Genomic DNA, 17,013 nt, shown 5'->3' on the forward strand with positions numbered 1-17,013 from the left:
CTCCTTTGAAGTCTTGTTCGATTCCTGTTAACGAACTGGAGGTTCTCTGCAAAACCATGGTGGATTTTGAAAATCTTATGGAACATGATTTCAAAACCAAAACTGCTATGCTGATACAATAATGGTCAAAATACTTTGAAAGGTTGATTGGACCAGTTTATCCTTTGTTGGTTAAGGATTTCTGGACGCATGCTACAATTACTCCAACTGCTATCATCTCTTTCGTGCTAGGGCATGAAGTTGTTGTAACTGAGAAGTTGATAAGGAAGCTGTATGGTCTTGATGGTTTGGATGGAATCACTGGTGCTCTTCATGGAAGAATTGATTGGGAGAAAGTTGATCGAGAGTTGTTCTCTTCTGGTAATGCATCTCCGTTCAATACTGCCTTGAAGCCTTCCCACAGAGTATGGGCTGAGATCATTCTGGGATCTCTCTATCATAGGAAACAATCAAGCGCTGCTACCTATGTCAATCAGGATCAGAAGTACATAATATTCTGCATTGAAAAAGGAATGAGAGTCAATTTACCACACATTCTTTTTCAACATCTGAAGACTAACATTGAAGAATCAAGAGATGAAGAACGTCAGAAGAATCCCAACCTCAAAAGGAATACTATCCCTCTTGGAAGGATGATTTCAGATATTCTGATTGAGAGTGGGATGATAGAAGTTCAGAGAACAGCTGGTTCTTCTAAGAACTTGACTGTTATGCAAGGAGTCATTCTGAATGCTCATTCTCTAAAAAGGATGCAGCTGATTAAAGAAGTGACTACTCCTCCAAAGTTGTTTCCAGATATTCTGACAAGAAGAACTCCTGTTGTGAGTTTCTCTCACTTGTTCAAAGAGGAGCTAGACAATTCTGTCAAACGCTATCTGAAGTCATGCGTTAAAGCTCAAACTTCTGTTGATCCTGCGTGGATTCGAGGAAGAACTCTTCCATCTCTAGATGAGTTAAGAAAGAAAGAAAAGAAGAAGAAAGAAAAGAAACTGAAGAGAAAGGCCACAGAAGCAGGACCTGATGCTAAGCCAGCAAAGAAGCAGAAGAACCCCATAGATTCTCTCAAAGTACATTCTGATGACTACCTTGCAAAGCGCATTCATAAAGCTTTTCTTGCAGATTCTTCTGCCCTTCCCCCTCAGAAAAAGCCTCCTCCTTTTGTAACTCCATCCTCTTCTTCAACCATAAACAGAAACTAACCACTTCCTTCTACACCTATTTTGAACCCTCAACCACTAAATGCTATCCCCCAAACTCCTTCTGAAAATTTTCTTTCATCCACCTCCACCACATATTCTTCATCTTCATTAACCTCTTCCATCACCCCTGCTTTGCTATCCAGAGAATCTAAACCTTATTGTCTTCTATACCCTGACTATCGTTTCACTTTCAATCCGCCTGACCTATCGATTGGTGTTTGTTATTACATGTTAATGGATAAGGTAAGAATAGGGGTGGATACTATGAGAGCTGCTTATGACTCCAATTTGGATCATGCTGCTACTAGAGCTTTGTGGAGAATATTTGATAAGGACATTCAGAATGATATTCTGAACATCCAGAAGAGATGCTTGGCTGCTGCATCTGAATCTTCTGGTTACTTTTTGGATTTAGATGATGGTAAGTACTATTATCCCATCAGAAACTGGGTATCTCTTGAGGAGAAGAAGTTTGTTGATGAGCTCGAGGAAGTGCATCCACTTGCTATGGTTGTGTGGAAGCCCCATTATAGTGTTCTGACTAGAGACTTTTAGTCGATATTCAACTGGTTAAGGGAGAATCCCTCTGCTAAGGCACCAAATATGGTATATCCAGAAGTTGAATACCCTTCCGAACCTTCTGCTCCTACACCTCCTAAGAATTTAGCTGAAATTCTTAAGGCTTTAGAGACTTCAGAAGCTGATCTTCCTTCGCTTGTGTTTGCTGAAGCTGCTTCTAAATCAGAAGCTGATGTTGGGAATCAAGGTGCTGAAACTCAAGATGCTGAGAATCATCCTGCTACGCAACCTCCTCTTAAGGAAAATCAAGCTGATGTTCTCATGATCGATGCTGCTGCTGAGACTCCTCTTCTGGACAATAGCATTGATGCTTCTTCTGCTGGACCTTCTGTTCTGATGAACAACATGAAGGCTCTTCAACATAATCAAGCTGATCTTGCTTCTCGTCTGGACAAGCATGAGGAAACTCACAATCAGTTCAGATCTTTTATGAAGACGCAAACAGAAAGCACTGATGAGATTCAAAACCTTCTGGCCAAGATAGCTTCCAAGCTAGGCTATTCGTAGTGTGTCTTGGTCTTAGATATCTCTTGTTCTTGCATCTGTTTCTTGCATCTGCTTCTATTTTTTTGTACCTTCTGATATTTTGTTGAATCAATAAATTATTATCTTCTTCACTCTATGTTGTTTTATCATCTGAATCTTTTTTAATGCTTTTTGATGTTATGACAAAAAGGGGGAGAAACTTGATAATTGATTTGGTTTATCATATCAGTTGCTAGGATTAAGTCTCAACATTCCTAACATTATTTGCAAGTTCTATGTCTTTGAGATTTTTGCAGGATTGAAGATATTCTGAAAAAGCTCAACATGAGAAGCAAATACATGGGAAATGCAATTCTATAAAGAAGCATGCTCTTGGAAATTTGAAGCAAGATAAATGTTCTGATATTCTCGTGGCGGAATATGCTCTGATACATTTTATTCTCTCATATTCTCTGATACATATTCTTTTTAAGAATCTATCAAAGTTTTCTCTGATATTTTTTTAAGAATCTATCAAAGCTTGCTCTGATACATGTTCTTTCTTAAAAGAATGATCTGATCCATTCATGCTCTGATTACTTTCGTCTAGTTTGTTCTGAAACATTTTAGGATGTAAAGATGCTCTGATACATTCAAGAATGTTCTGATACAGTCAAGCATGCTATGAATCAAGAAGAAATTTAAAGCTCTGAAGCCGTCCTATGGAAGCAAGAAGCAGAAGCTCTGAATGTTCTGAAGTTCTAAGCAAAGTGAACGTCTCTACCGAAATGGGAAATACTCAGGGGAGTCTTCTAGTATTTATTTCAGGGGGAGATTGTTAATCTCAAGGGGAGACATATTCACACACTCTGATTATATGCTTATGCTATATCTGTGTAATTATCTTTGGTCATCTGTTATTCTGATTGCAAATTCATATCAATTATATATGTTTTTGTCATCATCAAAAAGGGGGAGATTGTTAGAAAAAGATTTGTTTTGATCAATATTATTGTTTTGATGATAACAATGTATATGAATTTTGTATAAGACAATGTGGTACTCTAATCCTTTACATTTTCCAATTCAAGAATTATATAAGGAGTACGCACAATTCAGTGCCAGAAGTACTGACTCAGAAGGTTCAAGAATGCAACATCAGAACATGCTCTCGCAAGACATCAGAAGATGGTCAAGCAGAATCAGAACATGGTCTATGAAGCATCAAAATAACATGAGATCAGAAGTAGAAGCACTAAAGTTCTTATGGTATCACGCTCAAGCACTTCAAAGTCAGAAGACAAGAAGATGCTCTGCACCAAGCTGTTTGACTTTGATTATTCAAATGTTGTATTCTACAAAGATCATATCAGAAGCAAGTACAAGAAGACAAGCTACGCTGACTGACAAAAGGAACGTTAGAAGCTACAAAAGGCAAAGTCAGTAGAAGCAGCAAAATCAAGGCTCGAGGTAGTTGACAAAAGAGTGAAACATTAAATGCAGAGCTGTACGAAACACGCAACGCATTAAATGCTCCCAACGGTCATCTTCTCAAACGCCTATAAATAGAAGTTCTGATGAGAAGCTGGATGCACAACTCTTGCGCAAAAATACATAAACGCTGTCAATTTCAAAAGCTCTCAAACTTCATCTTCAACCTCACTTCACTTGTAATATCTTAGTGAGATTTAAGTTTAGAACTTAAGAGAAATATCATAGTTGTGATTATAGCTTTCTAAGAAGCATTTGAATACTCTTGTAAACATTTATTTTACATTGATATGTAAAAGGTTCCTAGAGTGATCATGTTGTGATCAGTAGACTCTAGAAGACTTAGAAGTTTCTAAGTGGTGTATTCCTAGAGTGATCAAGTTGTGATCAGTATACTCTAGAAGACTTAGAGGGTATCTAAGTGAAAAACCATTATAATCAAGATTGATTAGTGGATTAAATCCTCAATTGAGGTAAATCACTCTAAGGGGGTGGACTGGAGTAGTTTTGTTAACAACGAACCAAGATAAAAATAACTGTGTTATTTGTTTTTATCTTAAGAGTTTTTAAAGTCACACTTATTCAAACCCCCCCTTTCTAAGTTTTTTTCTATCCTTCAGTATGGTGTGACACGGTTTTATTGGGCTGCATGGAAGTATTTTCTGGATTTGTGGAAGTGGGTTTTTGCACGAGGCTAAAGTGTGGAAATGTAACGATTTATTTCACTTGGGTGGGGTCGGTGGAATCTTGTTTCACGAGTGTGGTTGGGGTAAGTATTGGTTTTGTTATCATTAAATGATTTGGCTTTTTAGGCAAGAACGGATTCTGGTTAGGTAATGATTGAGAGTCAAAGGTTGTCTGTTTTATGTTATTGAAGGTTTTTAATTGGATGTTTTGTTGTCTTCCTGTTTATGGTGATTTCTGGTAAACAACCGCTAGTCCTCCAAATTATAAATATACTTTGGTTACTCGCAGGATCGACTAGATTGATCCTAGGACATAGTCAAAGAGTTGTCTTTCAAGATAATTTGGTTCATATTCTCTTGGTCTTTCGTTTCGCTTCGAAAACTTGGTTATGGTATGAACATATAAATGACTTGCGAAATAAACTAATGAAGTACACAACTAAAAGTAGACTTGTTACAAACGTAAATAAGACTTTGATGAAGATGAAAAAGAATGTAAATTTCAGGAATGTAAATTACTTGGCGAAAGAAGTAAATAAACTTAAATAAAAAAGAAAGACTGGGTGAAGAAGTAAAAGAAATTAAAAGACAATTCGATTCGCTAATAGAAATACAAACATATTTAAGGTGTTGGTGTCATACGTACATTTCTCAGCGAACTCTTTCTCTTAGCACTTGATACTTGAGTGATTTGTGAGTGATTTGTACAAAATGAACACCCTGGATCCTGATACTAAGACCCTTATTTATACTAATTCGACCCTAACGGTCCTACGCTAACGAAATGCCACGTTGCCCACATGCACGTGTTTCCAATCCCTGGGGCGCCATCTGTCCTCGTTAGTTTAAACAAAATATTTTGAAATTCAAAACCTCCCGCCTGAATCCTATTTCGATACGCGGCAACATGCTCTTTGTGAGAATGCAGCGAAATACTTCAAGTTTCAGCACTCTTGTATTTCAGAAAACCATTTAAGTCTTGAAGACAGTCTATCTCGATTCAGCTTCGATTTTAGGAATCTTCATCATAAATAACATCCTCGGAAATGGCCATCGAAAGCCATTTTCTTTTCGAACCTTCAGTCTTCGAAAACCATATTCAATGATCGAAATCTCCAGCTAACACTTCCACTAAAGGAGACATTCGCTAACAATTGATGATTAGATAATAACTGTTGGCTGTTACTGTTTTGCGTGCCATCATTATTTCCTTGATTACAATTTATTGTTGAAAGAAAATTTGGTTGCACATTCCCATCGGCTTCGTCTTCTACTATCACATGTTCAGCACTCTCACCTACTGGCGTTTGAGCAACTCGCGCCTGGGAAAAGCAGCTTTGTTTCCACCTTCAGTTCTGGTATTTTCATCATTCTTCAACCATCTTGACGAGGTGCCTCCGTTGTACTGTCTCTGATCCGCTCTAATATTATTTGACCACGCTCGGACTCCATTATCTTCCGCCATAGCAAATCTCACTTCACATCTTTGCTCAGAATGACCCAGTATCCCACAGACAAAACAAAAGAGGCTTAGTTTCTTGTACTTGAAGTTTACTATACACCACTCACCTCCTTTATCTTTGACTTTTGTTTGTTGCTTCAGAGGTTGTCGAACATCAATTTTGACTCTCAGTCGCATGTGCTGACGCCAGAAACTCGTATTGTTGTTTTTATCATATTCTACAAACTTGCCAATATAGTTTGCCATTGCTTTCCCTACCTTCTCCAACATAAGACCATCCGGAAGATTATGAACTTGCACGCAGAAATCAACATGGAATAGCGGGATATTTTCAATTCGCACTCCCATTCTGACTTTCTCAAGGATTAACAAATGATTATCAAAAGTCCACGGACCTCCTTTTACCGCTGCCTCCATGTCTAGTGGATTTGAGAAGTGGAAGAGGTATAAATCATTCGTCGCTTGCTTTATTGTAATTCCCTTCATTGGTCGCCACATATCCGCCACTCTTAATTTCATCGATTTCACGTGGATGGGTTTATCACACAAGAATCGACAACTACACCATCTTAGATCCACCTCTTCTTCTCCCTCCTCCTCAAGATCAAAATAAAAACCTTCTTCTTCACCTTCCTCATTAATGGATATATTCCCAATACTAGGGCTAGCCATTCTGAATCGAGAACTCGAACGTAAGGACCAAAAAACCAGGACAGAGAAAAAAACAAGCTTCTTAAGAAAGAAGAAAAACAAAACCCTAGCAGAGCTAGAAAAAACTTTTTACATAAGTTATAATTATGTTAAATATGTGTTGATGCTTTCTCTCAATAATTTCATTTTTATTGAGAAGTACAAAATATGTCACTTAATGAATTATGCCCTTTGTGTTATAGAAATATATTTTACTGGATTCATTACCACTTAAACAAAAAACTTAATTATATTTGAAAATTTTAGTTTTATATTTACGAGAAAAAGTAAATAAATCTTATTTTTTCATTAGGAACAGTAAAAAAAATATTTGAATCCAAACATGTATGGAATTAAAATTGATCCTCAAATATATGTGTGGACTAAATTAAATGATGCATTCGATATATGATAATAGTGAAAAAAGGGTATTATTTTTTGTTAGCATTGAAACATATGTCACAAGAAATAGAAGAAATATTAATTTTGACAGAAGGGTAAACTTTATTAAGCTCAATCACATTTTCATTTGAGGGATGATATAAACACATATGTCAAAGGTTATAATTTATGTGTTTTCCTAAGTTTTGACTGTCGATAGAGCTAATAAAATGCAATGTTGTGTGTGAGGTAAACTAAATAGGGGATTGGTACACTGATGTGTAATCCACTGATCAATTTTGATGTGATGGTTATTTTCTTGGAGTAAAAATCTTTTACTATGCAATCATTGTCATTAAAAAACAGTTGACATTAAAATATAGGATTAAGTATGTTTTTAGTCCCTATGAATATCTTAAATCTAATTTTTTAGTCTCTATTAAAAAATGACATATTTTAAGTCCTTTACAATTTTTATATATATACAATTTTGGTCTCTATTATTTTTTAAAATTCTGAAAACTGCTTAATTACACGTAAACTTTTAAATTTTTATATAATTTTTTTTCATACGTGTTTAAAATATTATAAAATATTTCTATATTAAATTATAGAATTTTTTAAAATGAGAATAATTAAATATGAATTTTTTAAATTTCAAAATATAATGATAAAAGTAATGCAAATCTTGACTTATATATCAAATTTTGAGTTACTTTTTTTTCGAGGAACTTTTTATAACGTTCTAAACATGTCTGTAAGATAATAATTAAAAAATACACATCAATTTAACAATAGGGACAAAAAATATGTGCATAACAATTTTGTAGGGACCAAATAAGTCATTTTTTAAATAGAGACTAAAAATGAAATTTGAAATATTTATAGAGACCAAAAACATACTTAGTATCAAATTTGGTATAGATATTAAGTTTAATAAAAAAACTAGTGATAGTCTTGTGCGTTCGTACGAATACTTGTGTTGTATGATTTTTTGCGAGCAAAAGAATAAAATTATGAAAAGAATACTAAGAAGTTATACAAAAATTAAAGATTTGAAATTAGAGTTAAATATATTTTTGGTCCCTATAAATATATCAACTTCGTTTTTAGTCGCTCTAAAATTTTCCTTCAAACAATGATCCTCATAAATTTTTTCATCCACAATTTTGGTCCTTGCCGTCAACTCTCATTAACGGAAGCTGACCTGTCATGCCACGTGCAAGACAACTTTGAAAAAATTTGAAAAATATTTTAGATTGTGGGGGTTATAATCTAAACAAACCCAAAAAATTTATTTCCACAAGACAAAGTTCTTAGAGACATTTTATCAAACACCTTAACTGCACCATTCAAAATTGCAATATTGTTTCCAATCACAGTTGTTTCACCAACAACATTGTTTCCAACCTATAACAATTTATAGAAAGCTAGAATACTGGTATCATTTTCAAGACTTCCTCTTATTATTGTATCAGAAATTTTAATGAAAAAATTTGATAATGAGCCATTAGTAATCTTCTTTCCCTTCTGTCTCAATCTACAAAAGCTTAAGCTTAGAAGTTAAAATAATTGTACCAAAAGTTTTATCAAATTGTTCTCAGATTAATTTTCATTTTAAGTTTATAAGAACCAATACCAAACTTATAGTGGCTTATTATTAATAATAAAATTTCTATTCATGCTTATTAAAAAAAATGCTATTCACAGACACATGAAATTATATATAATAGATATATAAATAAGCAAGATCTAAAAGTGATTTGATTCCTTCCAATGTAAATTAACTTTAGAGGAAAAAGTAATGAGTTATAACATTTATTGACTGAAAAATTAATGCTTGAGATTGTACTACAATGGAAACAACTAATATTTCCTTCATTGAAAGAGCTTTAAGCTCATCCACTTACAGTAATTTATACACAATTGTTACCTATATTTTCTAGTTTTTTTCAAAGGCACTTGCGAGTAGAGGTGTCAGTTTAAGGGGTCAAAAAATTTGAACCCTAGCCCACTTAATGAGGGGGCCTAAAAACATTTGAAAATAACAAACCCTCAAATATATAGGCCCCAAAATTATAACGCCCCAAAATTTAGAAAGGGGCCCAAGGCCCCAAATTAAAAATTAAAAGTTTCTTTTAAAATAAGAATAAAATTTTAATTTTGAAAAATAATATTGTAAAAATAAACAAGCTAACTTTAAACTTTTTTTTAGTTAGAACTAGATTCACAAGTATGCATAAATTTCAATAATTTACTATCACTTCTAAATCTAAATTTAAGCATTAAGCTGTACCTAGAGTGAAAAATGCTATATTATTTGGTGGCTTATTATTAGAAACAAGATACATGCAAATTACATTTGATCAACTAACTCCTACTATTATTAACTATTATTGGCATATAATAGTTCCCAAAGGTGGACCAAAGGCAGGATTGAGAAATATATTACTAATTCATTCTTTAAATTAGTTAATCTTTAATAAATAAGAAAATCAATCTTTAATCACTCAAGTCCAGCTAAAAAATATTATGCAATTATATGACATCTACCAAAATCAAATTAGAGCATTTAACCATAAGTATATCACATCATATTCACTTTAAAATACAACACAGGAAAATAAAGTTTAAACAAAATTCACAAATTGAGCTCAAATTGAGTTCAAAATAATGTTTGGGGTTCTACCATATTGGGCTCAATATTAATAGATTTAGGGTTCTACCATAAATATGGAATATGGAGGAACTTTGTTTAGGGATGAAGGATTAGTTTGTAAAACATAGACTTGTTATTGTTTCTGCATATGTAATCCTACTTTACAAATTACAAGAATAATAATCCATATTGGAGCTAGAAATGAAATATTTGAAACAAAATAAGGCCCTCCTCAATAGGGTCCAAAAATATCACATTAATTAAGGGGCTTAAAATTATGGGGCCTAAAATATTTCTTATTAACAAAGGGCTTAATAAAGTGGGGCTTTAGTGGGGCCAAAAAATTGGGGCTTTGAAAAATTGGACTTATTTGACAGCTCTACTTGCGAGACTGTTTGGATGAGCTTATGAAAATAACTTATGCCAATATCCATAAGCTCTCTAAGATATGAAAACAGCTCACACCTTATTCAAAAATAGTTTGATTTTGTTTTGTCTTCTTTTACAGAAATAGCTTATACATAAGCATTTATGATAAGTGCTAAGTTAATCTGCTTATCCAAACAGGGCCCAAATCATATTAATGTTAAATAATTAAATGTAAATCTATCGGAATAATTTAACCTATGATCATTGAGTATAAGGGCAACTGGAAGAAAAAGCAAAACATTGAAATCTTAGAAACTGAGCCATACTGGCTTCACCGTTCTTTCCGTCGTCGTCATTTAATTTCTTGCAAATAAGGGTGATATACACTGCATAAAATCATGCTGAAGAAAGTGCAAAAATGTCTCCAAAAAGAATATTTGATGCACTTAAACCAGATTTTGAATCACCAAGACTTACAATTATTGTTTCTCCCATGCAAAGAAGAACACTAAAGAGCATTAACCATGTAAATCTCTCGCCCAAAAAATCTAGGGAAACCAAGAAGGAAAAAAGACTGGATACACTACTTAAGATTGTGTTTGACTGCATATGATATGAAAAAGTAACTAATTTAGAGGTGTTTTTATTTTGATACAAAGTTCAACAATAATTAGGATAGTGAATCCAGTTCAAATACGAGCTTAATCATGTTTAGTAGATGATTAATGAATATAACAAGGTCTTGCTACCCATTAACCATCCACAAAATAGAATTAAACACAATTTAGAATGTCATTAACCATGACCTTGATATGTCAATCACATATATTTAAAAACTTGAAAATCATGTCTATCATCCAAATTATTGTAGATTTTTTTATGTGAAATTTGAAGAAAAAGAAGAATGGAAACAATGTTATTGGTGAAATAGTTGTGATTTGAACATTGTTGCAATTTTAAATGATGCAGTTAAGGTGTTTGATGAAATGTCTCTTAGAAGTTTGTCTTTTGGAAATAAAATTTGCTGGATTTGTTTAGAGGAGGTTTATAAGCCCCGCAATCTAAAGCATTTTTTAAATTTTTTCCAAGCTGTCTTTCACATGCCATGAGACGTCAGCTTCCGTCACTACAAGAAATACTGTCTCCAGCGGCATACATTAGCGACGTGGAATTCACGTGGGTACTTTTTGCCATTTGCGACGTGACAACCACATCGCTACATGTTTTTTAATTTTATATAACTTTATTAACATAAAGTATTGAGGAGTCAGACATTGGGGTGTGTAAAATATGTTGCGACGTGGGATACACGTCACTATATTAAGTTTAAAACTTAAAATAGAAAAAGTTATAACATTCATGTAGGATGGAAGATTCAAATTTTAAAAAATTTAGTTGTGACGTTACAAACACGTCGCAACTTTTAGAGGGAAAATACAACGTTCCACTGAACTGACATGGTGGCAGCATTGCAGACAGGAACATTAATTAATGTTACCGTTGACAGGTTGCGACGTGAGTCTCACATGGCATGATTGCGACGTGATTCCCACGTCGTTGATTAGTTAATTAATACACGCGTTTTGCTTCTTCCCCTTTACCATTTCAAACCATTTCAAGTTCATTATTCCTCTGCAACCCCAAATTTCCTCCTCTCCCAAAATCCCCAAACTTTCAATCCCTTTTCAATTCCACTACAAGGTATAATCCTAGTATTTTTTATAATTTTGTTTTATATTCATACTGTTTTATGTTGTCAATAGTTTAAATTTTTTTTGTTTCCATTTAATTTGAAGAAAGAAGAATGTGAAGGAGGAGAAGAAGGTGAAGGAGAAGAAGAAGAAGGAGGAGTAGATTGAAGAAGAGGTAAGTTTTTAATAGTTTTGTTAGGTTATTTTTTTAATTAGCTTATTTTTTAATTAAGTTAATATAAAACGAAATTATAAATTAAATATTATGTTGTTGTTTAAATTTAATTAGGTTATTAATTTACAGAATATATTTTATGATGTTGTTTTTAAAAATTAATAGAAAAACTATTAGAAAAATCTGTTTAGAATGTTAAAATATATATATGTATTTTAGAATGTATTTTAGAATGTTAACATCGGTGTAGAATATATTTTAGAAAAACTATTAGAAAAACTATTAGAATGTATTTTAGAATGTTAAAAACTATTAGAAAAATCTGTTTATTGAATATGTATGTATTTTAGAATGTTAAAATCTGTTTAGAATAATGTATAGAAAAACTATATTATATATATATTTTATGTTAACTCTGTTTTTAAAAATTAATAGAAAAACTATTATATATGTATTTTAGAATTTTAAAAATTAATAGAAAAATGTTTAGAGTTATTTTTAAAATCTGTTTTTTATTTTCTAAATAAAATATATGTATTTTATGATATTATTCTTAAACACTGAAAATATTAATAAAAAAGAAAATATGTTAAATAGAAAAAGAATATATGTTATGTTATTGTTATTATATTAAAAATACATTTTTTTTAAAATTAAAATATATATTAAAAGTAGAATATATATTATATATGTATATTTAAAATAAAATAAAATATAATATGATTATATGTTATATTTCTAAAATTGAAATATATGTTATTGTTATTAAATTGAAAATACATTTTTTTAAATTAAAATATATATTAAAAGTATAATATATATTATAAATGTATATTTAAAATAAAAAAATATAGCGACGTGGTAATCACGTGCATCATAAATAATATTTTTTATAATAGTAAATATTTAATAGTAGTATTTTTAACATGTGTAGTTAAAAATATTTAATAGTAGTATTTTTAATATAACATGTGTAGTTAAAAATATTAGTTGTATTGTTATTAAATAATACTTTTAAGAATAGTAAATATTAACTAGTATACGTCTAAGAATAATATGAAGTATTAGTAAATATTTAATAGTAGTATTTTTATTAAATAATATTTCCAATATGTGTAGTTTAAAATGTGTAGTTAAAAAAATAGTAACTTTATGATTAACATATGTTCAATATAACATGTGTAGTTAAAAATATTAGTAGTATTGTTATTAAATAATATTTTTAAGAATAGTAAATATTAACTAGTATACGTCTAAGAATAATATTAAGTTGATTAATATTACTAACTCAAAATGACAATGATTGTATAAATGTGCAGTATGGAATATTATCGATATTATCGTAGTTGGATGTACGATAGAACATTTCCAGGAAGAATGGGACTTAAACCCAATTTTATAGTAGGAGTGAAAGGGTTTATCAGTTGGGCGTTTGCTCAGGAGTTATGTCGAAGCGAAGGAGGAGTTAGGTGTCCCTGTCTTAAATGTGAATGCATGTAGACCAATAATTAGTGACCCACAGGAAATAACATCTCATTTGCATAGAAGGGGTTTCATTGCAAATTATTGGGTTTGGACGTTTAACGGTGAAGAACTGCCTAGTAACGTACCAGAGACTAGCAACTCGCATGCTTCAAGTAGTCGGCCGCCTATGGAATATGAGGAAAACTTTAATCTGATTGGTGACATGGTTGAGGATGCTTTTGGTGTGAACGTAACCTATGATAAACTTGAAAATTTTGGTGGGAAAGAGTTACTGAATGAGGAAGCGCAGAAATTTTATCAGTTGTTGAATGAGATGAATACGCCGTTGTTTGATGGATCGTCTTACTCAAAGTTATCAATGTGTGTGAGATTGTTGGCCGCCAAGTCAAATTGGAATGTTCCTGATCAGTGTTTGGAATTCTTCGTAAAAATGATGTTGGATTCAACTGCAATGAAAGACAACTTGCCTACAACATTTTATGAAGCAAAAAAGTTGGTGTCGAAGTTGGGCTTAAGAGTAAGAAAGATTGATTGTTGCATTAATGGTTGTATGTTGTTTTACGACAATGAGTTTGGTATTCAAGATGGATTGTTGGAGGAATGTAAGTTTTGCATGAGTCCAAGATATAAAGTTCGCAGTAGAGCCGTTAACACTAATCAAGACCGTGTAGCGGTAAAGTCCATGTTTTATCTTCCGATAATACCAAGGTTAAAAAGAATGTTTGCTTCAATGCACAGTGCAAGTCAAATGACATGGCATCACACAAATAAAACAAGTCCAGACACTATGCGGCATCCATCTGATGGCGAGGCATTGAAGCACTTTGATCGAATACATCCAGATTTTGCCGCAGAACCTAGAAATGTCAGGCTTGGATTATGCTCAGATGGTTTTACTCCTTATGTTCAAGCGTCGGGAAGTATGTATTTTTGTTGGCCAGTTATTGTAACCCCTTACAACCTCCCTCCTGAGATGTGCATGACAAAACCATACATGTTTTTGACGTGCGTCATTCCATGACCTTCGAGTCCAAAAGCAGGAATTGATGTGTATTTACAACCTTTAATTGATGATTTGAAGAGATTGTGGATTGGAGAATGGACTTATGATGTATCACGTAAAGAAAACTTTACAATGTGAGCTTCCTTGATGTGGACCATCAACGACTTTCCAGCATATGGCATGTTGTCTGGTTGGGGTACGCATGGAAAAATGGGTTGTCCGTATTGCATGGGAAACAACAAAGGGTTCACGTTGGATAAAGGTGGTAAAAGCTCGTGGTTTGACTGTCACTGCAGATTCCTACCATGAAATCACTCCTATAGAAGAAACATGACAAACTTTAAAAAAGATGTACGAGTGAAAGATTTTTCTCCGCCTCGATTGCCACCATGGGCTATATGGGAACAAGTTAGTGAGCTTCCAAAATTTACAGATACAGGCAAAGCATGCCGAATTGAAGGATACGGAGTCACGCACAATTTGACAAAAAGAAGTATATTTTGGGACCTCCTGTATTGGAAAGATAACTTGTTGCGCCATAATCTAGATGTTATGCATATTGAGAAGAATTTTTTTGATAATGTATTTAACACAGTGATGGATGTTAAAGGCAAAACAAAAGATAATGAGAAGGCCAGACAAGACATGGAACAATGGTGTAACAGAAGAGAGTTGGAGTTGAAGCCTCTACCAAATGGAAAGTTATTAAAACCCAAGGCTTGTTTCACTCTGACTTCCCAAGAAGCTAAAGCTGTTTGTCGATGGCTAAAAGATTTGAGAATGCCTGATGGGTATTCATCGAATTTATCAAGGTGTGCTGACCCTAACACTGGGAAGTTGCATGGAATGAAAAGTCACGATTGTCACATTTTTATGGAACAATTGTTACCAATTGCATTTGGCTCGCTACCCAAACATGTTCTTGATCCACTAACTGAAATTAGTCAATTTTTTAGAGATATTTGTGCATCAGCTTTAAAAGTGGAAGACATCATGAAGTTGGACCAAAACATTGCAATCATTTTTTGTAAGTTGGAACAAGTAATTCCTCCTGGTTTCTTTGACTCCATGGAACATTTACCTATGCATCTTGCATGTGAAGCTTTTCTTGGTGGACCAGTTCAATATAGGTGGATGTATCCGTTTGAAAGGTTCATGGGTGATTCAAAGCGATCAGTGAAGAATAAAGCAAGAGTTAAAGGTTCTATATGTGCACATTACTTGCATCGAGAAACATCACATTTTTGCAGTCATTATTTCATTCACTTGATGTTAACTCCTAGAACCATACGAATCCGGTAAATGTCAACCAGAGGAGTCAATTCACCTTATCAGTATTCGGTCTTCCAGGTCGACCTTCTGGAAAGAAGAGTGTGCATTGGTTGACCTAGAAAGAAATGCAATCCGCACATGTCCAAGTTTTGATCAACTACGTTGAAGTTAAACAATATCTTGAGTAAGTTTACCCAAATTTTTTTACCTTTGTTGACAATGTCTGTATACTGTATACCAACCTTATTAAACTTATGGTGTATATTTTGTAGGGAATTTAACAATGCCTATTTTCATAGTACCGGTGTACAGTCAACATTTGGCGTCATTCATGCTCAATTTCCCTTATGGTTCAAGCAAAGATTGTCTAGCGTGTTTCCACCAACTCCAGAAATACTCCATTTGAGAAACTTGGCAGAAGGCCCTATCCAAAACGCAAATGATTGGCACACATACTTCGTGAACGGATATAAGTTTCACACTGAGGCATGGACCGAAGGGAAAAAAACCATAAACAGTGGTGTATTTGTAAAAGGAGTTACAGATGGCGGTGAAGACGACTTTTATGGAGTTATTAAACATATCTACGAGTTGGTATACAATTACTTGACTTCAGAAAATAAAGTTGTCTTGTTTTATTGTGAATGGTATGATACAAGTAGAGGCACAAAAATAGATAAGTCATACGGTACTGTTGAGATTCAAATGAACCGGAAATACAAAGAGTTAGACCCTTTCATAATGTCAAATATTGTTAGGCAAGTTTATTATGTACCTTATCCTTCATTTGTAACACGTAAAAGAGGATGGTGTGTTATAATAAGAATAAAACCGCAAGGTCATACTGAAAATGGCGATCAAGTAGAAGATGTTGCCTATCAAGTTGATGATGTTCATCAAATTAATGAAGTGGTTGCAGCTGAAGACATTACAAGTTTGTCTGATACAACTGTTGAGGGACATCAAGTTAAGGCATCTATATTGTTGGTTGAAAATAATGTGGATGAAGAGAATGATGAAGAGTTTGAATCCGATGACAATAATGAAGAGAATGACGAAGAGAATGATGAAGAGTTAGCTTCCGATGACAATAATGAAGAGAATGATGAAGAGAATGATATGGATAAAGAAGATGAAGAATAACTAAACATTGAATGTAATATCTATTTAATATCTATTTATGTATTAATGAATATCTATTTATGTGTTAATGAATATATATTTATGTGTTAATGAATATCTATTAAATTTGTTAATGAGTATATATTGATCTTAATGAATTTATTATCTTTGTTGATGAATAATAAAATAGGTAAAATGCCACTTAAGAGTAAAGATAGTGGTAAGAAGAAGTCCCAACGTCCGAGGATAGTAGTATGTGACGCGCCTCACTCGGCCGTGTGTCC

The sequence above is a fragment of the Vicia villosa genome, linkage group LG1 (genome assembly GCF_029867415.1).
Source record: "Vicia villosa cultivar HV-30 ecotype Madison, WI linkage group LG1, Vvil1.0, whole genome shotgun sequence".
Lineage (NCBI taxonomy): Eukaryota > Viridiplantae > Streptophyta > Magnoliopsida > Fabales > Fabaceae > Vicia > Vicia villosa.